Here is a 27497-nt window from a genome sequence, read left to right on the forward strand (position 1 = left end):
CCTTGGCTCTTTTTACCACCAAATGTTGTGTGGGTTTCTCTTCTAGGCTCTGAGGCTCTAGGCTGGGGCACCAGGCCTGGGTCTTGGGACCATTCCCTCTCCGGGTGAACCTCCCCACAGTGAGAGTCCCTCCAGACCCTCAGCCACTGCTCACTCCTGGAAGCAGGGCAGCCCTTTCCGTGTGTCAACCCTTCCTACCAGTCTTGATGTGGCTTCTTCTATGAACCTTGATTGTAGATTCCTCTTCATTTAGTCCAAAGTTGGTTTCTCAAGATGATTGTTCTTACATTGAGCTGTAATCCAATTTGGGCCTTGGAGGTGGCCGTTGGAACATCTACCTACGTTGTTGCCATCTTTGAACTCAATAAATAAATTTAAATCAAGCTGTTTCTTAGTCACTGAGAATGAATCAAGCTGTTTCTTAGTCACCAAGAATGAATCAAGAGTCACTGAGAATGAATCAAGGGCTTCCATGCTTATTGTATAACATAAGCTATGTATAAAAGTGAAATTTCCTACAAACAATGATCATTTCATATTGAAAAGAGCCTTGGAATATTTGATTCAAGAAAGATTTAAACTAAGCAAATACTTAAACTGTCAGGTATTTGAGGCTTGATGAAGGCTGAAGATAAGAATAAAGAGTACAGGATAATAAAATAAAATAACTAACTAGATATTTATTAAATGATTACTATGTGCCTAAATATACTGCTTACAAAAATTAGGGGATATTTTATAGCTTCATATTTATTTTGAAATAACTTTTAATTTTTGTGAGCAGTATACTTAAGTATATATTAAAATAATCACATTATATTTTTGCTTCAACTGTATAGTAAAGAGCATTAGCTCCATTTACTAGATAACCAGAATTTTTTTTTTCATTTTCCAAGTGAGAGAATGGTAAATAGACTCCTGCACGTGTCAATGGAGCATTTTTTTTCTAATGCCTGAGACCTGAGGCTCCAGGGAGCCATCCTCAGCACCTGAGGCCAATGAGTTGGAACCAATCAAACCATATCTGTGGGGGGTTGAGGAAAAGAGAGAGAAAGAGAGAGAGAGAGATAAAGGGAGGGGGAGGAGTGGAGAAGCAGATGGTTGTTTCTCCTGTGTGCCCTGACTGGGAATTAAACCCAGGATATACACATCCCAGGCTGACACTCTACCACTGAGCCAACCGGCCAGGGGATAATCAGAAATTTAAACAACTTCTCTGAGATGGTAAGATGCTAAGTCTTTCCTTATCATTATTACCAAAATTTATTTCAATATGGTCACCATCATTCACTGTACATTTTCACCAGCATCCCCTATTACCTCAGACACCATTATTTTCATACCCCCAGTATATAAAAAGCACTCCCAGCACTATGGCCCTGACAACCACCCTTTAAGGTACTGCTACCAGCCCCACTACCAGCACTACTTCCAATAACAACCCCAGGATAATAATTCTTGAGGGAAATACAAAACTGAAGTATTTGTTTTATTCCATATAAAGAATAGCATTAGACACAGAATGGCCAATATGAGTACTATAACAAAAAGAAAAAAACACTACTCCATATTTTATGTAAGCTACTGATTAGTTTCTTTTTGTGTTTCAGAATATATTATACATACTGTCTAATTAATTCCCTAGTATATGAATTTTATAAGGACAAAGACCTTGATTTGTTACCTGTTTTACTGGAAAGAAAATAAACCTGACATATTATCAGTGTCATTCATTTATTACAGAATATATTCTTTTCAGTGACAGGCTCAAACTTGACTGGGAAATGCAATGATGATCAAGGACATGGGACAACACACAATTGAGCAAGCAGTTGTGTTTGTATGTTTTAAGGGCAAAGTGAGAGGAACATGGAAAAAAGGCAGAAGCTGACTAAAGTTAGTTGAGGCCCCGGGCACAGAAGAAAATATTGGGCCCCTTAAAAAAGAGAGACAGGGAAAATAAAAATACATGTTAACTATATTTTTAAATAAATAAAAAATATTATGTACTATAAATGTTAAAATTGCACATATGAAACCAAACATGATGTCATTAAAAAATATAAAGTTCCCTGGCCAGTTGATTCAGTGGTAGAGCGTCAGCCTGGCGTGCAGAAGTTCCGGGTTCAATTCCTGGCCAGGGCACACAGGAGAAGCGCCTATCTGCTTCTCCACCCCTCCCCCTCTCCTTCCTCTCCGTTTCTCTCTTCCCCTCCTGCAGCGGGGGATCCATTGGAGCAAAGATGGCCCGGGTGCTGAGGGTGGCTCCATGGCCTCTGCCTCAGGCGCTAGAATGTCTCTGGTTGCAACAGAGCAACACCCCAGATGGGCAGAGCATCACCCCCTGGTGAGCATGCTGGGTGGATCCCAGTCAGGTGCATGCGGGAGTCTGTCTGACTGCCTCCCCGTTTCCAACTTCAGAAAAATACAAAAAAAAACCCTATAAAGTTGGGGTTTTGCAGGGCCCTTCAGAAGTCAGGGCTCAGGGCGCACACCTGGTACACCTTCCATTAAATCTGCCTCGGGAAACGGAAGACAAAGCAGAGGTACTTCACAATTTCGGGGGTAAGATAGAAAGTTACCCTGAAGGAAGTCGTATTTAAACTGAGACCTAATAGTTGAGAGAAGTAAGATATGGCATAGCCCAGTTGAAAGAAAGAAGATGTCTGTCTCTAGAAATTAGTATTTATTGTGATGGATCCGGCCATGAAGAAGGGTGGGCTGCAACTGTAGGGCAAGTAAGTGTTACGTCACATAATCCATGCTGAAAGGGTAGACTTTATCCTAAGGACAATGAGAAGGATTTTAAACAGTATAAAATGATCAGAACTGCAATTTAGACGACTGCTTGCATGGTGGAGAAGGAGTTATGTGGGTCAGGTGATTAGGGTCATTATTATCCTCTATTAGTCTAAGTGAGATGATCATCCTCAATAATTATCTTGCTTGAGATGGAAAATGTTTGCTTTCATTTTTATAAAGGCAGTGAGAGGGAAAGAAATGTACAAACCCAAGAAATAATTCTAAGTAGAATCAGCATGACTTGTGGTTGACTAAAACAGGGACATGAAAGAGAAGGAGGATTTAAAGATAACATCACTATTTCTGTGTGGACTACCAGTGTCTGGTGATGTAGTTCATTTATATATGGAGGAAAGAAAATGAATTAACCTTATGTAAATCAAACTTTTTTTTTTCACAGAGACAGAGAGAGAGTCAGAGAGAGAGATAGATAGGAATAGACAGATGGGAACGGAGAAAGATGAGAAAGATCTATCATTAGTTTTTTGTTGCGACACCTTAGTTGTTTATTGATTACTTTCTCATATGTGCCTTGACTGCGGGCCTTCAGCAGGCCAAGTTACCCCTTACTCAAGCCAGAGACCTTGGGTCCAAGCTGGTGAGCTTTGCTCAAACCAGATGAGCCCATGCTCAAGCTGGCGAGCTCGGGGTCTCAAACCTGGGTCCTCTGCATCCCAGTCTGACGTTCTATCCACTGTGCCACCATCTGGTCAGGCTGTAGATCAAACTTTTTGTTTGAAAGTAGTTTAACGCTTAATAAAAGGATGCAAAAATGATACAGAGAACCTCTTAGATGTTTTATCCTTTCATACAGATGTGCATAGACAGACAGACAACAGATAGGTAGATATGTGTCTAGAGTGATCCATATAGCTTTCCCATGAACCATTTAAGAGTAAGTTGTTTACATTATACATTTTTATCTTTAAATACTTAGGTGTATTTAAAGATAGGTGTATTTTAAATAACAAGAACATTGCTTTAAATTATCAGACTGCAAATTTCCACTGTAGGAATTTTACATTGATAAACCTCTTTAATGTAACATTCATGTTCCAACTTTGTTGATTGATCCAATAATGTCTTTTAAAACTTACTTTCCTCCAGAATTGGAGGCAATCCAGGATCATGTATTATATTTTATTATATGTCTCCTTAATTTCCTTTCATATGAAATAGTTCCTCAGATTATCTTCCTTTGACTTTTTTTAAATATAGCCTCTTCTTTTTTTATAAGAGAATATTTTCCATTTGCAATTATCTGATATTTTGTTCTGATTAGATTCAGGTTGTGCATCCCAGATTATGACATTACATAAGTAATGCGTGTCCTTGTCAGGGTTATACATGCAGAGGCATATGATGTCCACCTACCTCTCATGGATGATTTTATTTTGATCATCTCATTAAGGTATTGTCTCACTTTCCCATAGGATAGTTACTCTTTCCCCTTTGCAACTTATAAGTATTTTATGAAGAGACACTCCAGACATACAAATAAACATGTGCTCTTCATTAAAATTTCTCTTATCCCTCCCCACACCACAATAATTTATCATGCATTGATGATTCTTACATGAACCCATCTTTACTATGTTAGTTACAAAATCATTTTCCAACTCCAGCACTTTCTCCACATTTATCAGTTGTCATTAAACTCTAAAGTGCTCCATTCTCCCCCAAACATTTGACTTATTTACTTATTATAACTGACTTATGGATTCCTATTTTTCAATGATTTATAATTCATTATTATCTTTACATATTTAATGTTCCAATTGTCCTATATTTGGCCATTTGAGCATTTGCTTTCAGCTATGAATTCTGTTGCAGTTGATATTTAAGTTGAAGCCAGGATATTTTAACATGAATTCTTTGTTAAATTGGCTTCTACTAATGAATTCAGGTTTGTGCATGTTGAGTTTTAGTTATCTGCAGGAAGTAAAATTAGAGATGTCTTAGAGATTGTTGGATATACAGATCTGAAAGTCAAGAGGGCGGTTTAGATTGACATTGCCTTGAGAATCCTCAATTATAATGATGGTAATTGAAGTCTTGGAGGTAGATAAGATTGCTAAGCATCTGAGTGAGCAGCCTTCTAGAGCATAAATATAAATCTAAGATAATCAATATTAACTAAAAAAACTTTAGTCATTAAAACAAGACTGGAGGCATTTTAAAGAATTTTTACAAGTTGACTAATAAATAATGAATTCAGTTAGAAAAGAATTCTATGTTATTTCATTCTATATTTCCAACTGAATGTAATATTGTAAAGATTAAATGAAAATGTGTAATATTTGTGTTGATACCAATTGAGTCTAAACTTACCTCATAACAAAGAATCTAAAATGTCCAGTGTAAAGCCAGTAGCCATGGCCACCATCACAGCCACCTGGCCCATGCAGGTTCACATTAGATTCTGACAGATAGTAATGAAACAACGGAGCCAAGAACTGGTGGGCCATTAGCTTTAATCCTAGCTTGCACCCGGTGGGCAAGAAATACACACAGTGGGAAAACACTTCCCTTTCCATTCAGGGCTCCCAAAGCCACTGACTTACCTGAGTTTTCCTAGGATCAAAGGTTTGTACCTCACCCTTATTCACTTCTGTTCCCCATCTCCTTCTCTGCACAAATTCTGCACAAACTGGCTTCTCCTTCAGCACTCTGCCATCTTAGCTGCTTCTCCTCTCTTCCATGTGGCCTTTCTCTGCTCTCTTCTCTAATGCTAATCTCAGGAACCGAGAGAGAGCAAGCTCCCAGTCTGCCCCATTTTATAGTGTAGAAATCCAAACTTTTAAGCCAATATACAAATAAGGAAGTCTCTGATAGAAAGCCACTTATCTGAGGCATAAATGGGATTCCTCATGAGAGTGTACCCCCACCACCACCATGCAACAGTCAAGGGTGTGGGGAAAAGCTTAGTCTTAAAACTAAGCCATAGGCTATAATGACCCTGCCTGCTTACAGCCCATCCCCCACACCCAATGCAAACTATAAGCAAGCGAACATATATATCATATTTACAAACTTATTTGACCAACATCCAGGAATCAAACCAAATATCAACAACAGCAGAACTTACGTGGAAGAGCTGAAAGCAAATACTCCCTAGTCTGTCTGCTGAACTGTTTCCTCCTCATGGAATGGCAAAACTGAGGTGCTCTACACATCTGCATTTAACAATGTCCAAGAAGCATTAGGAATGAGAGGCAATGTGTTTGCTGAAAATTTCTTCTTAAAGTAGGCTCCACAAAAAAAGTCATTAACTCTTGGTGATTATAAATTTTGTACCTGTATTTATTTTCTTGTGGGGAGAAGGAGTGAAGGGAAAGAATTATACTATGTAGAACTGAAAGACTTACAGTTAGAAGAGAGTGAGTACAGGGCACACATATGAAAGCACTGCTTTGAAAAATGAACTGGTTGTCGGGGTCAAAAAAATAAATCATGAGAATGTGTGTTTTTAGTCATGCGACTAAAAAAACCACACAACATTTTAAAAGAGAGACAGAGTATACTCCTCAGAGGAATTCACAGAATTCTTGTGCTGATTTTCACTCTTAGATGAGCTGATAAATTGGCGTGGCAGAGATAGTGTTGGATTGTATAAGCATTCCAGTTCAAACCTCCCAAAAAGTCATGACGTGAGTCAATGACAGTTGTCCTTAATGCCACCTTATAACTCTATCAATTTAATTATTTTATAACATATCTATAAAAATAAATTACATTTGTTGAGCATTCACTATGTGCTTGAAACAATTCCAAGTACTAACATGTATTAAATTATTTAGTCTTCAAAACAAACTTATAAATTATACATTATTAAAATTTCCACTTTTTAGATAAAAAGAGTAAGCTTAGAGAGGATGAGTAGTTTGCCAAAAGTTGTGCAACTGGGCAAGTAAATGTTGTCAGGATTTAGCTTCTTTCCAAAGAAGTAAACATAAAAGAATTAACTATATTTTAAAATTTCCATAAATGAATTAATTCATGCTTGGCTACAGTCACATTTTAGCTCAGTGAACTCTCTCAAAAAATAGTGCTAATGTGTTCCACATCTATTTTAAAAACACTAATTGTCTAAATTGTGTATATTCACAATCAATGATTAGTATATATTTTTTAATTTTTTATACTGCTGAATGCAGAGAAACTGGAAATTCTATCATACCATTTATATATTTATACATAGATAAACATACAAATGGTATACATGAAATATGTAAATTTTCCAAGAAAGCCACTGATAATTATCTTTATAATAATGAAATAAGTCATTTTTCCTATAGCTAAGAAAAACGTCATTTAAGTTTTTCTTTATTGTAAAGGTACATTGCATTACAATTCATAGTATTGCAAATTTGATTTAAAATTTTAACCAATACTAATTTTAACCAATAGTAATATTAAAATTGCTGCAAAAATTCTTATTTTTTTTTTTTACAGAGACAGAGAGAGAGTCAGAGAGAGGGATAGATAGGGACAGACAGGAACAGAGAGAGATGAGAGGCATCAGTCATTAGTTTTTTGTTGCAACACCTTAGTTGTTCATTGATTGCTTTCACATATGTGCCTTGACTGTGGGGGTACAGCAGACCGAGTAATTTCTTGCTCGAGCCAGGACCTTGGGTCCAAGCTGGTGACCTTTGCTCAAACCGGATGAGCCCGCGCTCAAGCTGGTGAGCTCGGGGTCTCGAACCTGTGTCCTCCGCATCCCATTCCGACACTCCATCCACTGCACCACTGCCTGGTCAGGCACAAAAATTCTTTTTAAATCATATTTTTCAATTACAGTCAACATGTAATATTGTATTAAGATGTACAACCCAGTGATCAGACGTTATATAACTTACTAAGTGATCATACCAATAAATCTCGTCCCCATCTGACACCATACATATTGCAATATTATTGGCTATATTCTCTATGCTGTACTTTACATCCCATGACTATTCTGGAACTACCAATTTGTACTTTTAAATTTCTTCAGCTTTTTTTCTCAGTCTCCCACTCCCCTTCTCTCTGGCAATCATCAATCTGTTCTCTGTATCTATGAGTCTGTTTTGCTTGTTCGTTCATTTTGTTTTTTAGAATGCAGTTGTTGATAGGTATGTACTTATTGTCATTTTATTGTTCATATTTTCCCCTCCTTCACCTCCTCTTCTTCCACCTCCTCCTTCATCTTCAAAAAGACCTTTAACATTTCATGTAATACTAGTTTGGTGGTGATAAACTGCTTTAGCTTTTTCTTCTCTGGGAAGATCTTTATCTGTCCTTTGATTCTAAATAAAAGCTTTGCTGGAAAGAGTAATCTTGTTTGTAGGTCCTCGCTTCTCATCACTTTGGATATTTTTTGTTTTTATTTTTTGAGTATTTCTTCTGGCCTGCAATGTCTCTGCTGGAGAATCACCTGACAGTCATATGGGAGCTCTCTTATAGGTAAATAACTGCTTTTCTCTTGCTGTTCTTAATATTCTCTTTTTGTCTTTAACATTTGGCATTTTAATTTTGTTGTGCCTTGCTATGGGCCTATTTGGGTTCATTTTGCTTGGGATTCTCTGTGCTTCCTGGACTTGTGTGTCTACTTTCTTCACCAGGTTAGGGAAGTTTTCTGCCATTTTTTCACACAAATTTTTTCACACAAATTTTCAATTCCTTGGTCTGTCTCTTTTCCTACTGGCACCCCCATGGTATGAATGATGGTATGAATGATGGTATGTTTGAAGTTGTCCCAGAGGTTTCTTATCGTTGGGTCCAAGTTTGGAGGCAAGGGACAGAAGGCTGTGAGGGGCCAGGAGCTGAAAGATGTGTGAAGCTGTAAGCTGATAGGACATGCTTTATTGGACGGGTGGCGGCAGCCAGGTGCAGTATAGGGTGGCAACAGCAGCAGCCTGACACAGTGTGCAGGTGTTTTTTAGTAAAATCACACACAAGGGGTAGCAAGCCATGATTACAGAGAGGTTATATAAATGGAGGCCACATACTATGGGCACACGCACATACTGTCCTTGCTTATTTCCTTAGTCATGCATGGCCGGATATGACATATTGGACCTGTCCACACTGATTCCATCTTGTGCAGACTGTTTACCAATTCTAGGAGACCAGCTCCTCACACTTACACTATACTCATTTTTCTTAATTCTTTTTTTCTTTTTGCTGCCCTAATTGGGTGTTTTCTGCCTCCTTATCTTCTAATCTCTGATTTGATTCTATACTCCACTGTCGATTTCCTATAATATATTCTTTATTTCAGTCAATGTATTCTTCATTTCTAACTGGTTCTTTTTTGTTTTCTAGTTACTTTTTTTTTTTTTTTCTGAAGCTGGAAACAGGGAGAGACAGTCAGACAGACTCCCGCATGCGCCCGACCGGGATCCACTCGGCACGCCCACCAGGGGCGACGCTCTGTCCACCAGGGGGCGATGCTCTGCCCCTCCGGGGCGTCGCTCTGCCACGACCAGAGCCACTCTAGCGCCTGGGGCAGAGGCCAAGGAGCCATCCCCAGTGCCCGGGCCATCTTTGCTCCAATGGAGCCTTGGCTGCGGGAGGGGAAGAGAGAGACAGAGAGGAAGGAGCGGGGGGGGGGGGGGGTGGAGAAGCAAGTGGGCACTTCTCCTATGTGCCCTGGCCGGGAATCGAACCCGGGTCCCCCGCACGCCAGGCCGACGCTCTACCGCTGAGCCAACTGGAAAGGGCCTCTAGTTCCATTTTTATGTTTCCTATTTCCTCATTGAAGTTCTCTCTAAGTTTCTCTACTTTTCCCTTAAGTTCACTGAGCAACCAGTGTTTTGAACTCTACATCAGTAGATTGCTTGCCTACATTTTGTTTGGTTCTTTTCTGGAGTTCTGTTCTTTTATTTGAAACATGTTTTTTTGTTTCCTCATTTTGGAAGCCTTGTGGTGTTTGTTTCTACGTCTTAAGTAGAGCTTCTATGTCTCCTAGGCTTGGTAGAGTGGACTTATGTAGAAAGTGCCCTGTAGGACCTAGTGAAACAGGCTTCCCATTTACCCAAGCTGGGCACTCCAGGTGTGTACCTCATGTGGGCTGTGTACACCCTTCTGTTGTTGTTGAGCCTTGATTGCTGTTGGCATATCAATGAGAAAGATGCACCCCTTGGCCAATTGGCTGCAAGGACCGGCTATGACCACTATGGAAGGATCAGCTCTGCTGGAGCTGACATATGGAGCAGGACTTACTTTAGCAGGGCTCTGGTGCCCACTGAGTCTATCCTTTGAGTTTGTCACTTTTGGAGGTGGTTGGATCATTCTTTGTACTATCTTTCTAGGTTGGACAATCCAATTCTTGCAAAAATTTTCTTAAAAAGTTTTTTAGAAAGCCCCTTAATTATATATGCAGAATATAATTTTAAATTGTTCTTCTGCCTGACCTGTGGTGGCGCAGTGGATAAAGCGTCGACCTGGAAATGCTGAGGTCGCTGGTTCGAAACCCTGGGCTTGCCTGGTCAAGGCACATATGGGAGTTGATGCTTCCAGCTCCTCCCCCCTTCTCTCTCTCTGTCTCTCTCTCCTCTCTCTCCCTCTCTGTCTCTCTCCTCTCTAAAAAAAATAATTAAAAAAAGATATAAACTCTTAGATTAGCTATTATCAACAAGACGGGTAATAGCAAATGTTGGAGAGGCTGTGGAGAAAAAGGAACCCTCATTCACTGTTGGTGGGACTGTAAAGTAGTACAACCATTATGGAGGAAAGTATGGTGGTTCCTCAAAAAACTGTAAATAGAACTACCTTATGACCCAGCAATCCCTCTACTGGGTATATACCCCAAAACCTCAGAAACATTGATACGTGAAGACACATGTAGCCCCATGTTCATTGCAGCACTGTTCACAGTGGCCAAGACATGGAAACAACCAAAAAGCCCTTCAATAGAAGACTGGATAAAGAAGATGTGGCACATATACACTATGGAATACTACTCAGCCATAAGAAATGATGACATCAGATCATTTACAGCAAAATGGTGGGATCTTGATAACATTATAAGGAGTGAAATAAGCAAATCAGAAAAAAACAAGAACTACATGATTCCATACATTGGTGGAACATAAAAATGAGACTAAGAGACATGGACTAGAGTGTGGTGGTTACCAAGGGGGGGGGGGGGAGGACATGGGAGGGAGGGAGGGAGGGAGAAAGTTAGGGGGAGGGGGAGGGGCACAGAGAACTAGATAGAGGGTGACGGAGGACAATCTGACTTTGGGCGAGGGGTTTGCAACATAATTTGATGACAAAATAACCTAGACATGTTTTCTTTGAATATATGTACCCTGATTTATTAATGTCATCCCATTACCATTAATAAAAATTTATTTAAAAAAATTGTTCTTCAGTATCTATATTGTTTATAAAATGTTATTCATAAAGTTATTCTTAATTTCATTAATAGCACTAATAATGAAATTCATTATTTTGTTGATGTTTCTCAATGATTCTGAAAGCAATTGTTGCTAAAATATCTGCTGCCTCTTTTTTTTTTTTCTGAAGTTGGAAACGGGGAGGCAGTCAGACAGACTCCTGCACACGCCTGACCAGGATCCACCTGGCATGCCCACCAGGAGGTGACGTTCCGCCCATCTGGGGCACCGCTCTGTTGCAACCAGAGCCATTCTAGCGCCTGAGGAAGAGGCCATGGAGCCATCCTCAGCGCCCGGGCTAACTTTGCTCCAATGGAGCCTTGGCTGTGGGAGGGGAAGAGAGAGACAGAGAGGAAGGAGAGGGGGAAGGGTGGAGAAGCAGATGGGCACCTCTCCTGTGTGCTCTGGCCAGGAATCAAACCTGGGACTCCTGCATGCCAGGCCAACACTCTACCACTGAGCAAACTGGCCAGGGCCTGCTGCTTCATTTTTAAAAATTGATCATATACATAAATTGCTTGTCAACCATAGCCTGGGTTCCATCCATTGTACAATGTCTGCCTTTGGATATGGACTTTTTTCAAGAATTAATTTTTAAGGCTTTCAAACATGTGACTCCTCCACATATATTGTATGTAATTTTGAACATAATGTCTATCCTAATACTTTTACATTCCATATAAACTTTACATTATGAGCAATAAAACTTAATTATCAAACTGGAAGTTTTCATCTACTATAATTAAAATTTTCTTGAATATATTTCATTATTTAGATGATTTTACTCATCTTTCTTAAGGTTGTTGATTTTTCTTCAAAAAGAATTACAGCTTGCAGAACAGAAATAAATATTTTTCACTATTTTACTTATGCACTCTCACAAATAATGCTGATTTTACGTTAGTGTTGTGGGCCCATCATATTTCACAAACATTTGTGTTTGTCTCAAGGAAATGACTGATTAAGAGTTTTCAATAAATCCAGTGTTGGTGTTAATGATTTTCAGTGTTTTTCTTCTGAATTTCAGTAAAATGATACACATTTGTTAATTTTATCTTTTACATCTTTCCTGTCAGCAGTTACTCCCTCCCTCCCTCCCTCCCTCCCTCCCTCCCTCCCTCCCTCCCTCCCTCCCTCCCTCCTTTCCTTCCTTCCTTCCTTCCTTCCTTCCTTCCTTCCTTCCTTCCTTCCTTCCTTCCTTCCTTCCTTCCTTCCTTCCTTCCTTCTTTCCTTCCATACTTTTTCTTTCTTTTTTTCTCCTTCCTTTTATTTCCTTTTTGAAAACTCTTTCTATAGAGTTGAGCCATATTTTATTTAACTTATTCCCCAGTAGTGAACATTTAAATTTACCCTACTTTTTGCTGCAAAAAACATTAACATTGTCTTAAAATTGTCTTTGCAAACTTTCTTCAAATATACCTATAAAAATGTCCATACGTAGAATTTTCAGAACAAAGGGCATGTACATTTTTTTGGGTTGAGGTAGAGGAACTAGAATATGATTCTCAGTGATTAGATCTATAAATTCTCATACCTTCCTAAGTCCTACATTCTTGGTAAAGTTTTAAAAATGCTACTTTAACTTTTTCTTTTCATTTATTTAAGTGAAAGGAGGGGAGATAGTTGAACTCTCAGATGTGCCCCCACTAGGATCTACCCAATAACCCCTGTCTTGGGCCAATGCTGAAATCAACTGTTCTATTTTTTGTGCCTGAGACTGAGGGTCAGACTAACATAACTATCCTCAGCACCTGGGATGATGCTAGAACCAACTGAGTCCCTGTCTGGGAGAGGAGAAGAAAGAGAGAAGGGGAAAGAGAGGGAGAGAGAAGCAGATGGTCACTTCTCTTGTGTACCCTGACTGGGAATCAAACCCAGGACATCCACACACTGGGCCGATGCTCTATCCACTGAGCCAGCTCCCAGGGCTACTTTGACTTTTTAATCATACAAATGATGCATGAATTTATATTTAATAAAAAATTATCTGGAGAAGAAATTTTAATTTCCTTTTTATTCTCTGCTAAACTGTTATGGGTGGAAAAACATGCATAAATAGAGAGTTATAGATATAGATATTTTCCTTTTTATGTAATTGTACTATGAATATGTCAGATGATTAGGTCAAATCCTTTTATGTTTTCCATTTTAAATCAAATTTACAAGGGTATAGTTTGAATACAATAAAGTGCATTTATTTAAAATGCACAATTTGACAACTTTTAACAAATGCTTATACCCATGTAACCACCAGCAGAATTAAGGTATAAAACATTCATTACATTCAAAGTTCCCATGAATTTCTTTGTAGTCAATCCTTCCCTGGCCCATGCCCCATGTTACCCCTTAGATGGATTCTATCATTCTAGATGAGTTTTGTCAGATGAAAACACTTATACAAATGTAATCTTACCAATCATACTTACTAGTAATGTCTTATGTTTGATAACATTTTTGAGACCAGGGATTTATTTTTTGAGTCATTCCTGTTGTTGCATGTGTCTATATTATTTGTTTTGGGTAAAAACCTAGGAGTCAATACACATTTTATGTATATATGTGGTATTTACCAGAATTGAACTCAAATATTTAAAAAAATCAATATTATAAAGGCAACATTTTCTGACCACAATTAGTACATTTTTCATTACAATCATTATAGTTTAGATATCAATAACAAAGCACATTTACTCCTCCCCCATATTGTTAGATATTTTAAAACATTTTCTAAATGATATAGAGGGCAAAAATTTAACAAAAATCACAAAGTACTTATAACAGTTAAAATAACATTGTATTTGTCAAAATATTTGAGAGCCAATTAAATTAATTTTTGAGAAAGTGTATAGTGTTAAAGAGTAATATAATAAATAGCAAATGTTATTATCATTACACATGTGACCCATTTAAATTATATATGAAAATGTTGTATGAGACGTGACTGAGGCCTCCTTTCATGTTAATATAGATAGTAATACATTTTGTGTGCAGAGATTTAAAATTAACTATGAATACACCAGTGTAATAAAAAATACTTCTCATGAATATGCCTATAAAATAAAATAAAAAAAACACACACAAGAAAATCATGTCACTTTCTAAGCTTTCCATCAATATTTGCCTTTACATTATATTCTATCTGAACCACTTTAGGTTTTCCAAGTACACTACTTTCTCTGTTTCGAATGCCTTTCTCCATTTATTCTCCTGTAAAATTTCCATTTTTAAAGAAACTTCTATCAAAGTATCCTTTCCTCTGATTGTGGTCTTTAACTTCATTGTCCATTCATTACTTCCCTCTTCTATAAAATATCTGTCTTGTACATGTATCTGCTATTTTACATATAGAATTGTATTATAGTGGTCTTTATATTATTTTAATGAGCACCAGCATAGTGCCTGGCATACAGCATGTGCTCAATGAATAGCTATCAAAGTCCAGCAAAGGGAAATCATGCCACCTCTCTGTATTCTTTCTTTATACATGAAGTGAAATGGATAATCTCTAAAATCTTGTTCCAGTCTGATGATATAAAGTTGTAATTTCCTATCACACCACACCACTGATTTATTTCTCTGAGGACATTATCACAAAAGGATTTCAGAAAATGTAGGGAGTGGGGGAAGAAGTGAGGAAGAGATAGATCCTTATATTTGTAGAGTTTTAAGTTTTAAGTGCAGATAGCATGAATGGGTGTTCGGAAAGGGAGGACAGGGAGTCAGAAAGAAAGATGTGGAACATTTACACTTAGAAAATGTGAGAATAAGGTCAATTCATGGGAAGATTTAGTTAAGAATCTATATAGAAACAAAAGCCAGGACACTGTCACAAGGAAGACAAAGAGTGGGCGTCATTGAGAGAAAGGCCAGTAATGTGCGAAGCAAAGCAGTTAAGAAGATAAAAACTGAGAAAAAGATATGCTATTACGTTAATAAAAGCTACATTTTTGTACAGGACCATAGTGGATGTCATAAAATCTTAATAGGGATTAAATATTTGGGGAAAACTGATATAATTTAGAATGATTTAAAAGAAAAAAATACACTTTGGAAAATCTGTTAAAATATTTTTAGAGCAGACACTTTCAAAATCTTTATCCAAATTGAAAGGTTTTTAAGAATAAAACAATAATATATTTTATTATATTTTCTTCAATTATCTATATAACTTTATATATTTCTTTTCTGTTTATTCAGGATAAATCTTCATTATCTTTGGAGAGAAGAATAAACCCAATAAATGTTTTATATATTATTTCAAAAGAACCAACTATACTTTTAAGATGGATACACCCATTTTATATGCCTCACTCCAAATACTAAATTCTGATAGTTGATGGTTTCATTGTATTACAATGAAAGTCAGGGTGGGCTTAAGAAAAAAGTGAAACTTTCAGAATGAACATTTGCTATTGATTATGAGAATGTGTCAGATATGTGTGTGGGGAAGGGGGAGGGTGAATGGTGGGTAGTTGCATGATCTATTAATAAGAAACAGTTTAGTGCAAGAGATCTCTAAAACATGGCTGATTCTGAAGCCAAACCCCACACATTCTTAGCTTTCCCCCCAGCTTTAGAACCAGTCTCCACACACTCAGTACAGGAACTGAAACATTATTCTTTGAAAGCAAGGCCAGTGTTTAGAAAACCTGAAATTGAGCTAACAACACAGCATATCGAAGTCACACAGGATGTTATTTTAAACTGCAATGCAGAAATGTCAGTTCATTTGATATCTTTATTTGTTACATGTGGGCTTGAGGAAAGCATGTTATGTATATTTTTGCTCTACAGATTCTTTGTTACAGAGTATATTCAACTGTCTGGGAAGTTTGAGGTCCATTAAAGAGACAGGCTTTTTATTGAATAGCTTTTAGAGTTAGGAGAAAAACAAACATATAATAATTTTTTGCATTCCTTCCTCAACAATATGTATTTGAAAATATCACCCAGAAAGGGTATCTGACTAGGTGAATCACGTAACTGAAATGGTTATACAATATAGACATTAATTTATAGTCTATCAACATATATTCTTTAACGTTAAAGAATAAACACAAGATTGGATCCAAAGAAAGAATTGTGCAATATTCAGAGATAATGAACATGTTTAATTGGTTGCATTTGACTAATGCATGCATTTTTTCCTATGAATACTTTGGTCCAAATATCTCATACAAGCCACATCCCACATTTACGTTTTCTCGTTTGCATCATTACGAGTTTTATTTGACTACTCCTAAAAGGTTAAATTGAATAGTATATTTGTGACCTTCTGCTAATTGATTAGCTGTTGCAAAAGTTGAAAATGGAATGTGAAGTTTTTAATCAATGACACATGCTTTTGTATTACACCAGTCTGAAAGATTATATATCTCTGTTTTGTACAAAATATATAAATAGGATATAAAATTAGTTGAGATTTTTTATGTCTCTATACTACAGATAAGCAGAGAATTCTTTTGGATGCAACACTAAATAAAGCAATCCCTGGAAATTTTCTTGGAATTGTTTCCAAAAGAACAAGAAAAGAGCAAAGTTATTTTTCTTTAACAAGGACATAAAAAGAGAAAAATATGGAGTGAGAAAGGACCTTTTTATTAGCAGAAAAAATTTGAGATAAGATCTGCAAGCTATAGCTATACAAATATAAATATATTATTGTTGTAGCGACAGAGGAACTACAATTTAGTAAAGGGCCCACCACGAGATAGATAATGGTGGCTTTGCATCACGATGGAGGCCACAGTGTAAGAGTGGCCAGAACACTGGAAAGATAATGTACCACAACATCTGTCCACATCAATTTCATTGAAATGAACTACCTGTCAGTATAAATACTTCCAAATAGATGATGAGGTATTTAAAATATTTTATGATTTTTAAACTTTATTATCTCTAACAAAATATTTTATAGGATCATATCTCTTTTTTTATAATAGCAAAAACAAACAGAAACATAATAGAGAAATTTTATAACTATATATATTTTAAAAACTAAAGCATGACTCTTTTCAAGTGATAGTATTGATTAAACATTATGCAAATAAGGATACTGAACACATTTTATTTTTTTAAAATTATTCAAAGCTGCTTAGATAGGAGAAAAGCGTATTGTATACTCTTGAAGGTATATGTTGCAAACATCCAGGGCTATTAGTTTGTAATAAAAAATAGTTTTATTGACAACCACTGAATTCTTTTCAAATTTTCATTGTTCTTTTATATTTTTATGTTTTTGCTTGTATCCAATTACCATTTGTAGTGAAGTGGGTAAATTTTTTTATTACAATTTAAATAATGGTACGCATACAAATCCATTTCAAAAACATTCTTTGACAATGAATACATATTTTATCCAAAAAATCTGAGCAAGTCTTGTCTTTAAAAGTATTTTATTTATTTATTCACTTACTTATTCAACAAATACATGTTAAATGACCTTATCTACTAGGCACTGTTTAGGCTCAAGGGATAGTGCTTCATTAATTAATGTATTTTGATGTTTGTCGTCAGTCATTTCCTAGAATTCACGATTTAATGGGGACTTTTCCAGTGATTTTGAAAATAATAAAAATGAAAGACTGATGAGAGAGGAGCCTTGAACAATTACATGATTTTATTTTTCCAGTTTTAGGCATTCTGTGAGCTCCTTTTGTTTTCTATATTAAAACCTCTCCAGTCTTTATGTGAGAAATATCCTGCAATGACAGAGTTTACTTTGATTTGAATAAGACTTGAGTGTTCCACTTTCAGTGGACATAGAGATGGAGAAGTTAAACTTACAAAAAGACCAATATAAAAAAGCTCAACTTGTGTATATGTGAATTTGTGATACGAACTGCAAGGACTTGGTGGAAAGAACAAAATTATGTCTAAAACTAATTAGTATCACCTGGCCTGTGGTGGCGCAGTGGATAAAGCATTGGCCTGGAATGCTGAAGCTTGCCTGGTCACGGCACATATGGGAGTTGATGCTTCTTGCTCCTCCCCTGCCCTTCTCTCTTTCTCTCCTCTTTAAAATAAATAAATAAAATTAAAAAAAAATAATAAAAATAAGAAAATAAAACTAATTAGCATCTTATTTTTCTTTTATTTATTTATTTTTATTTTTATTGTTTTGTGTGACAAGGACAGAGAGAGACAGAGAGAGGGACAGACGGACAGGGAGGAGAGGGATAAGATGTATCAATTCTTCGTTGCGGCACCTTAGTTTTTCATTGATTGCTTTCTCATATGTGCCTTGCCCCGGGGGGCTACAGTAGACTGAATGACCCCTTGCTCAAGCCAGCGACCTAAGGCTCAAGCTGGTGTGCCTTTCTCAAACCAGATGACCCCACACTCAAGCCGGCGACCTCTGGGTATTGAACTTGGGTCCTCCGCGTTCCAGTCCAATGCTTTATCCACTGCGCCACTGCCTGGTCAGGCTTTTATTTTTCTTTTAGAAAAGAAATTTTTTGCATTCAGGTCTTGCTCATAGTTTCTTTCAACAACTCAAGAAATTATGGTATTATTATGCTCATGGACTTTCCAAAATATGGAGATTGTGTGTGTGTGTGTGTGTGTGAGAGAGAGAGAGAGAGAGAGAGAGAAGAGAGAGAGAGAGAATATCATTTAAAACCATAAATATAAATGGTAAGCAAAATAAAATACACTGTATTACTATTGAGAACTTTTTATAAGATAAAATAATAGAAAGAAAAAATAAGGGAAAGATTCTAGATAGAAAAATAGAGAACAAACAATGGGTGAAGTGAGAAAACTTTATGGCTTCAGAAAATGTCACCTGTTTTAATACATCAAGTTGTGTATGTAGTGAATGTTCAGTGAAGAGCTGTAAGAGCCACTGGATTGTGTTAGCACGTTTATGACATATTTGTGATGGGGACTATCGGTGCTGTCTCTATGGCTGATCAGTCATGCTGCCCACAGGACAGCAGTTCAGCATGCAGACTCTGGATCCAGACTGTCTGGAACTTTAGAAAAGTTATTTTCTTTTCTTACTCTCTAAATTTCCTCATTCCCAAAGTACAGCTGATGAAATTCTATAATTCATGAAGCTTCTCTGAATTTAAAAAAAAAAGCACTTGAAATAATCTCTAGTGCCCCAAATTACTAGTTATCATTAGTTTTATTCCCATTAGTATGTATTTCAAATGTCAGCATTTTCCTGAAATTATTTATTAACCCTGACACTTTTGATCTTCAACTGACAAACTCAATATACAATTCACCAAAATTATTGAGCTCTTTGAGTGTTGTCTCTCTCTACTTCCCATCTCTTAATAATTAGCTTATTTATAAAACAAGCTTCATCACTTTCAGTCTTCTATGCTTAGACTTATGCTGTCCATTCTGTTAGGAGTGTCCACCTCTATCCTGAAAATTCACCCTACCTTTTTTTTCCCTTTCTTATTTGTCCCAGTATAATTCCTTCTGTTTCCCTTGAATGATTTCAACTTTCAAACTACTTTTCTTGTCCTCTTCTAAACTATTTTGCACAATGTGGCCAGACTGGACTTTTCAAACTATTTTTGTTCATAGAAGAGAGAGTGCTCCTCTATGTAATTTTTTTTATTGCTATCTCTTTGTTCTTAGAATAAAGTGTTAATTCCATAACATGGCCTGTATGATCTGGCTCATCTTCTTCCATACCTTCCACTACACTCCACCTCTTCTATTTTGTGCCTCCAGCCATCCTGCTCTTCTCTGTGTCACATGAACAGAGCAAGCTCCTTCCCACATGGGCTCTGCTCATGTGTTCTGCTTTGCTTGGAATATCTTTCCACCACTCCAGCATTTTTTACTTGACTTGATGCTATCCGTGTTATTCCAACTTCAATATTGCTTTATCAAGGAGAACTTTTCTGACATTCCAAACTTGATCATTATTTTCTGTTTATAGAAAGTATCTTAAAATTTCTCTTCCTTCCCTAAGTATCCGATGTTTCCCAACTTACTTACCTAAATTGTAGATTTCACAGGTACTTGTTCAACTTGTTAATAATTCAACCAAAACATCAACAGAATCTAAGACTTTCTTCTCGCTCACAGTTGTATTTTTGGCACAAAGTGACTGGTTAATTATTATTGAATAAATAAATGAAAATATGCTGCTGCCATCACTAGGAATTTTGATGTTGAAAATTTTCTTCACCTTTTTCTCTAGGCTATCAGACTTTACAATCTGCTGCATGAATTTTGACATTAACCTCAGTTTGTTTTTACACATTTTTAATGAAGTTTTAAAATTTATTGTGTTAACATGGATTGAAGTATCCCACTCAATATAACACAGTTTTAAACTATCTGTATGCAGCAGAGAAACTGATTAGGAACTGCAGCATATTAAATCAAAACACGATGAATCAATCTCTTTATTCATCCAAATTTTTTATGGATAAAAGAAAATGATTAAGTGATTTTATAACTGAAATCTAGCATTAACACTTTCAGTGCATTATTTGCGATCATCTTATAATTATGTGCTCAATAGATAAAACTTGGGTAGGTTAGTTAATCGCTGTTTGGCTTGATTTTCTCATTTTTAATGTGAAGATATGGGTAATCTATCTAAAGTCTTTAAGGCAGTCATGAAATATAGTAGGTACTCAATAAATTATGTAAGTTTTTTATGATGTTATTATTAATAATAAAGCCAAACATAGCAGCTATACCTTGCTAGAATACTCATTGTGACTATAACCAAAGAACAAATTATTCTTTAGGAAGGGGCTAAGAACAGAATTTGGTGTGCAGTAGATATTAAGTATATGTTATTTTGTTCTAAGAAAGAATTAATAATTTTTAATATTATAGATCTTCCATTTCTTAGAAATGAGGGAAAAATTAAAGAAACCTCAAAACTAAAAGGTTACAGAGGAAAAGAGAACAGAGGGAAAAGGGATGATACGATGGGATAAAGCTGAAGGGAAGGGGGAGGGCGCTATGGGGAGGGGGGCAAGGGAGATGTTGAGGGGAATACGGGGGAGGGGGATGCATTTGGGGCAACACTAGAATCTATGTAAACACAATAAGTTAAAATCAATAAAAAATAACCAGCTTAAAATAATCAATATCAAAAAGGAATATTTTGGGAGGAAAACTCTGCTTTCTCTCAGTAGAATAATATAATTAAAAGTGTTTTTATTCCTCTTTTATTTTCTAACTTTTTAATAATAAAATCATACAGTATTCCTCTTTAAATTTATTTGTTGCTTTTAGAGAGGAAAGGAGAAAATGAGAGAGAGAAAGAGAGAGAGAGAGAGAGAGAGAGGGAAAACATCGATCTGTTCCTGTGTGTGCCCTAACTGGAGATCAAACCACAACCTCTGGGCACTGGGAAGATGCTCTAGCCAAAGGCAAGTTATATTCCTTTTTAAAATAATAATAAAAAATGTGTTTATGGAAAAAAAAACTAAAAGGTTAACAAAACTAAAATATTTAAAAATTTTATATTCTATGTTGGCTGATAAATTTTCTTTTTTATATATTCCTTTGGATTTAAGTATAATTTCAATGTAATTAAACATTTAAATTTAAAGTTATAAAGAAGTCTTGATAAAAAGTAATATAAATTTTTTTTTTCATATTGAGTCAATTAAAAAACACTTGAATACTGCCTAGTTGTGGTGACAGCCTTCTCAAAGGGTTTTAAGCCTTACGGTATTATTTCTGACAATGGACCCTACATAGGATCCATTTTAAATGTCTCTATCATTTCCTTATCTTAGAGGTTGAGAAAAGAGTATCTGCATCTATCTATGGCAAATGTCCCAGCAGTAATAGTAAATGGTAAAAGAAGTACGTAAGGTTTACACAGGGTAGCTGGCACTCTAGGTCTGTCCCATGGAGTTGTAACTTGTGAGTATTCTACTCCCCATTTCTCTCATGAAAGAATCAGCCAGGTATTGATAAATACCGCTTTCCTTGATGAAGTCACTGATCTCATAATACTACAACCCCTGCCTCTCTGAATTAATCTTAGAAGCAATAACCAGGTAAAGGGTAGGCCCTTGTTTCTGTTGTAACCAAAGCAGGGGTGGAACCACTAAGGACACACTTTCTTGTGAGCATTTTTTTGTAATTCATGGATGGTTACGTTGGGAGGAAGTTCCGTGGAGTATCTGAGCCCTGGCCATAAACTACAACAGCCACAGTTGACATTCTAGAAGTCCACAGTTAGGGTGACAATTCAAGAAGTAACCATACTCTCTTATTTATCCTTGTGCAAGAGCCAGAGGATTTCTCTCCTTAACCATGCTAAGAAGAGGCATTAACATCACGTAAGTCTCAAGTCACAATTATTCATAGTAGGAGTGCCTACAGCTGTTTCTGGGACAGAAAAACAAAACTGAGAATAGGTATTACTGGTTCCACTTCCATTTGTATTTGTCATGTGATGCCTCTACCTCCAGAAAATGAAAATTTTAAAGACCTATTTTCTAAGCACTGTGTACTCAGTGTTTATTTTTCCCCAAAATTCATATGTTGAAACCCCCGATGCCTCATATGACAGTATTTGAAAGTGGAGCTTTTGAGCAGTGATTAGGTCATGAGGGTGGAGGCTTCATGTAGGGATGGTACCCTTATTAAAAAAAAGAAAAAAAGAAGAAGAGACATGAGATACCTCTGTGTGTGCACACACCAAGAAAAGGCCATGTGAGGACATCATCAAGATGGAGGCCCTCATCCTGAACTTGACCACACCACCACTCTGATCTCCAACTTCCAGCCTCCGGAAATGTGAAAAATTAATGTTGTTTAAGCCACCCAGTGATTGATAATTTTTAAGTAGCAGCCCAAACCAAATGAATCTACTGACTATTGTGAGATTCTTTCTCTTGTGCAAAAATATTCATTTCCCTATAAAATTAAGAATGTAATAACTCAAACCAATAAATCTCAAAGTCTAGTCCATGAAATTCTGGAGTTTGAGCAGTAGTAATTTAAAGAGGTTCACTGAAATACAATGTGGTCACGGAAAGCATGCTTTAACACCAGCTCTTTGGGGACTTGATGCTGACAGTGAAAGTACATAAGGGATAGCAAATAAAACTGTCTTCTCTGGTTTGGGGAATTGGAGCTATGTTAGGGAAACAGTGACTAATTTATGAGAGGTATTTGGAGAAGAGATAGTCTGTCAAAATAAATGTCTTTCCTCCTTTTTTGAGAGGAAGCAAGCTGTTTTATGGATTTCTGTGGAATCTTTAAAAATAGCAGGAAGAGAAATGTTTCCATTATTCATAGCATGCTTTTTTTCGGCAGGTTGAACAGGCCAAATATTTTTACTTGCACAGGTGAAGCTGGAAAGTCCAAAGCATATTGGATATGAGCTATTTATGTGTGACCCTCAAGCACAGCGTAACCCCATATTCAAGATCCTGGGGCTTCTTCAGTCCAAGGACTGTTGTCTGATGTTAGTCACACACGGATTCCGAAAATTAGGTAAGTCAAATACAATGGGGAGGAGCACAAGGCACAGGTAACTCCTAAAGTTGCATGTGTGTGCTTGCCGTTTTTCAGGATATAGAAAAAGGCAGAACTTACACTTCAGATTGATTCCTTGGTCATCTTGCTTCAGATTGTTTAATTTACTTGAAAAGTCCCTATATTTTCTCTCTGTTCTCATTAAATTTCATTCTATACCTTTGTGAAACTTCTGAACAAAGGTAAGTGTGGGGTTTTCGGGTTCAAAACTCATCCTCATCTGTAAATTGGATATACTGGTATCATTTACATACAGGGATATAATATTAAGACTAAATGGAAAAATGTGCTTGCAACCCTTAATGAAGTGACTGGCACATGAGAGACACTCCATAAACGACAGCTTGAAACCAAAAATACAAAGATCTATATCTATATTCTTTGAACTATTATCATAATGATACTATCCCCAAATGACTTTTCCCTTATTTTCAGTTACTAGTGAGTACTATAGACCCTTTTCTTCATATGATCATACATACAGCCAGTAAAAAGATTTTACCTTGAATTTGTTCTACAATCTTATATGTCTGTCCAGTGTGATTATATAAGCTTATTCAGGTTGAGAAATATTTAATCAGTTTTCTACAGTTTATCCTCAGAGGCTATCTTAGGCACACAGTTTAAGGTTGCTAGGGAGGGCATGTGATAAGCTTCTGATTCTGAAATAATTTTAAAAATGTAAAGATCATGCCCCCTGCTCATCTGTGAAAAGTGGAACAGTTTACATAAACAATTTCCACTATACTAGAAACAATTGTGCAGGATAAATTTGTGGATGGTATTTGAAGATTTACAATAGATCCTTTCAGAAGATATGAAAAAATAATGCTTCATAATGATTATAAATTTAAGGTAAAATTGATTTAAAAGTCTTCCTCTTTGGTTAGTTCAATTGCTTAAGTTCTGACCCTGCCCCTCTGATTACCTTGATTTCTGGCCTTGTGCACTCCTCCTTTATTTCTTGTGAAGGAATAAAAATCAAACCCAACCATGATGATCTTTTTTTCATTTTCCAAACAAGCATAATCTTTTCAGGAATACAGAGGGCAGTAGGGGAAAGTGAAATTCCAGTTGAACCATTCAGGCCAGAATTCCCCTCCACTGGGAAACCTTTCTTTACACCTTCTCTCCCCCAAGTTTTCATAGGAGTAATGACTCATATTTATTTTCTGTGCTATCTCTGCACCCTGCACACATTGTTAACCTTTCGCTTTGTCAGATCTGCTGTTACTTATTTCTTTGCAATAACCTACCTCCCTTCTGAGACTGTGGGCTACTTTTGAGGGTAAAAATTGTGCTGTAAACATCTTTGTATCCTGAGAGCTGTTTGAATATATATGTGACAATTACTTACTAAACTGAATTGCTGAGTTTTTAAGTTATTACTATTATTTTAGTTAACATATTTGAAAACATGTTTACATGTCCATTTTCAAAACAAGTGATAACTACCTGCCTAGCCATGATTTTGAGAAAGTTTTCTTTGGAATATATTTATATTTTCTACCTTTAAAAGTTGGTGCTGTTGTTGTTATGTGTTTTAATCTCTAAACTCTGAGCGATGAATTACTTCTGCTACATGTACTGCTTTAAGCTCTCGATGATAACTTTCCTGCCTACTCTGCCTTTTCTGACGAATGTTTTCCTGCTGGATGTGTTTAATTTATATACTTTTTCTGTAATGACACATTCTTTCTAACTATATAGTGCCTCTCTACTTTAGTTGTTATATAAATATCCTAGATTGAATTTCCCCTAAGGAACTAGCTTGATATTGAAAAGATTTATTCTCTCTCTCGTTCCTCTGATAAATAAATCCAGTAAATACAAAAGGCTCTTCTTTGGAATGCTATGTACAGACAGTCCTTGACTCATGGTGGCATGACTTAAGACTTTTTAACTTTGTGATGGTGCAAAAGCTATGTGTATTCAGTAAAAATTACACTTATATTTTTTAATTTTGATTTTTTTCCCCGGGCTAGTTATTTGCTGTAATATACCAGATACTCTCGTGATGCTGGGCAGAGGCCAGAGCCTCAACTCCCAGTCAGCTGAATGATCAGGAGAGTAAATAACTGATGCTAGGCTGCCAGCATTCTTTGGATATTGTATTTGTGTTGTTGCATCTCATCATGTCTGCATATTGCCCACGTGTGTTCCCTCTTCTGATGAGAGGAGAAAGACAATTACTTTAGAGAGGAAGCTCAATATAATTACACAACAGTAGGCTAATGTGAGTGTTCTCAGCATCTTTAAGGTAGGCTAGGTTAAACTCTGATGTTCTGTAGTTAGGTGTATTAAATGTATTTTCGACTTACAGTCTTTTCAACTTATGATGTTATCAAGAAGTTACTCCATCATAAATTGATAAGCATCTGTATTATGTTTAACTTAATTTTTTTGAAAAGGTAAAGGTGAGAATAAATTAATAACTGAATTCTGTTCATCTCTTTTCCTTATTTTCTTTTAAATTTTAATTTTTTACTTTATAAACTTTCAAGTGTAACTGAATTAGAATATTAATACTATTTTACCTATACTCAAGGGAGAAAGCAAGATACATATATTTTTATGTAAAATATCAAATGATTACTGATATAAATATACATTAATAATAGTAAAATATTTTTTTGCAAAAAGGCAAAAGGACATAAATAAATTTCATTACACAGAACTAAATTATTTCTGGAATAATAGTAAATAAGTGAGATAAACAAATATTTTTAAAATATTAAAAATTATATTTTAAGTAAAATGATCTCTGCATCCTGTGATATTACCGAGTTTAAAAGGACATTGATATTAGTTATCATTTCAAAGATGAGGTTCAGTTATTTGTCCAGGCTCCCACACTAGTTAGTAGCAGAATTCTCCTGATTTGCAGACCATGGTCTTGTTATTTTTAGGCAAGTAAATTTAAAAAAGACATTAAACCATAAATTGTGAATGCATCTTTGTTCTTTCTTTACTAACCATAACAATTACCCAATGAGCTATGTTTTGGTTGCAATTTTTTATTAATTTTCAATATGAGGCCTACTATAAATAAGCAGACAGTTTCTTCTTAGGTTTAAAAAGATTTTTTTTTTAATTCACTAAACATGTATTTAGCACCTTCATTGTGCTGCATGGTGTTAGGCACTGAGCATACCACAGCTGTGAGGCATAACCACACCCTGGAAAGGCACGGTCAGTAACAGAGCCGGACACGTGAGCACATATTGTGAACATTAAAATTTTCTGTTTAATATTTGATGAAAAGTACGTTTGGCCAAGACAGATAATATTCTTGGAGTTGTCCAGGTGTAGGAGATAAAACTTTTAGAATATAGCTGACACACCTGACACTGTGAAGTAAGTCAGTGGGCCTGTCTTGTCCTTCCTGGAGAGACTCTTTCCCTGGAATCGCATTTACAGCTGCTTCTCATTTGTCCCCAGTAAATTCTGTGCTCCACCCACTCAAGAATAGCCGCCATTTGATAAGCTCCTGACATGCATTTTTGCAGCTCAACATCTTTGCTGTTACTGTGACCTTCGTCACCTCCTCCCGTTCTCTATTACCTATTCATTCCTTAAAACTCATTTCAATTATTCTCTGTGCTTGGAAGGATTTTCTTGCTCGCCAAAAACTGAATTCATTACTCAGTCATTTGAAATGTTATATCCTGTTAAAGTGACCACTGTTATATAAGTCTAATATATCTACTTGGTTTTATTGTGCTTTTTTACTTTATTAATTAATTTAAATAATTCCCAAGATTTTTCTAATTCTATAAATGATATGTGGCTCTCAGGAAAAAAAAAAAAATCCTCTTC

Source organism: Saccopteryx bilineata, chromosome 5 (genome assembly GCF_036850765.1).
Source record: "Saccopteryx bilineata isolate mSacBil1 chromosome 5, mSacBil1_pri_phased_curated, whole genome shotgun sequence".
NCBI classification, from domain to species: Eukaryota; Metazoa; Chordata; class Mammalia; order Chiroptera; family Emballonuridae; genus Saccopteryx; species Saccopteryx bilineata.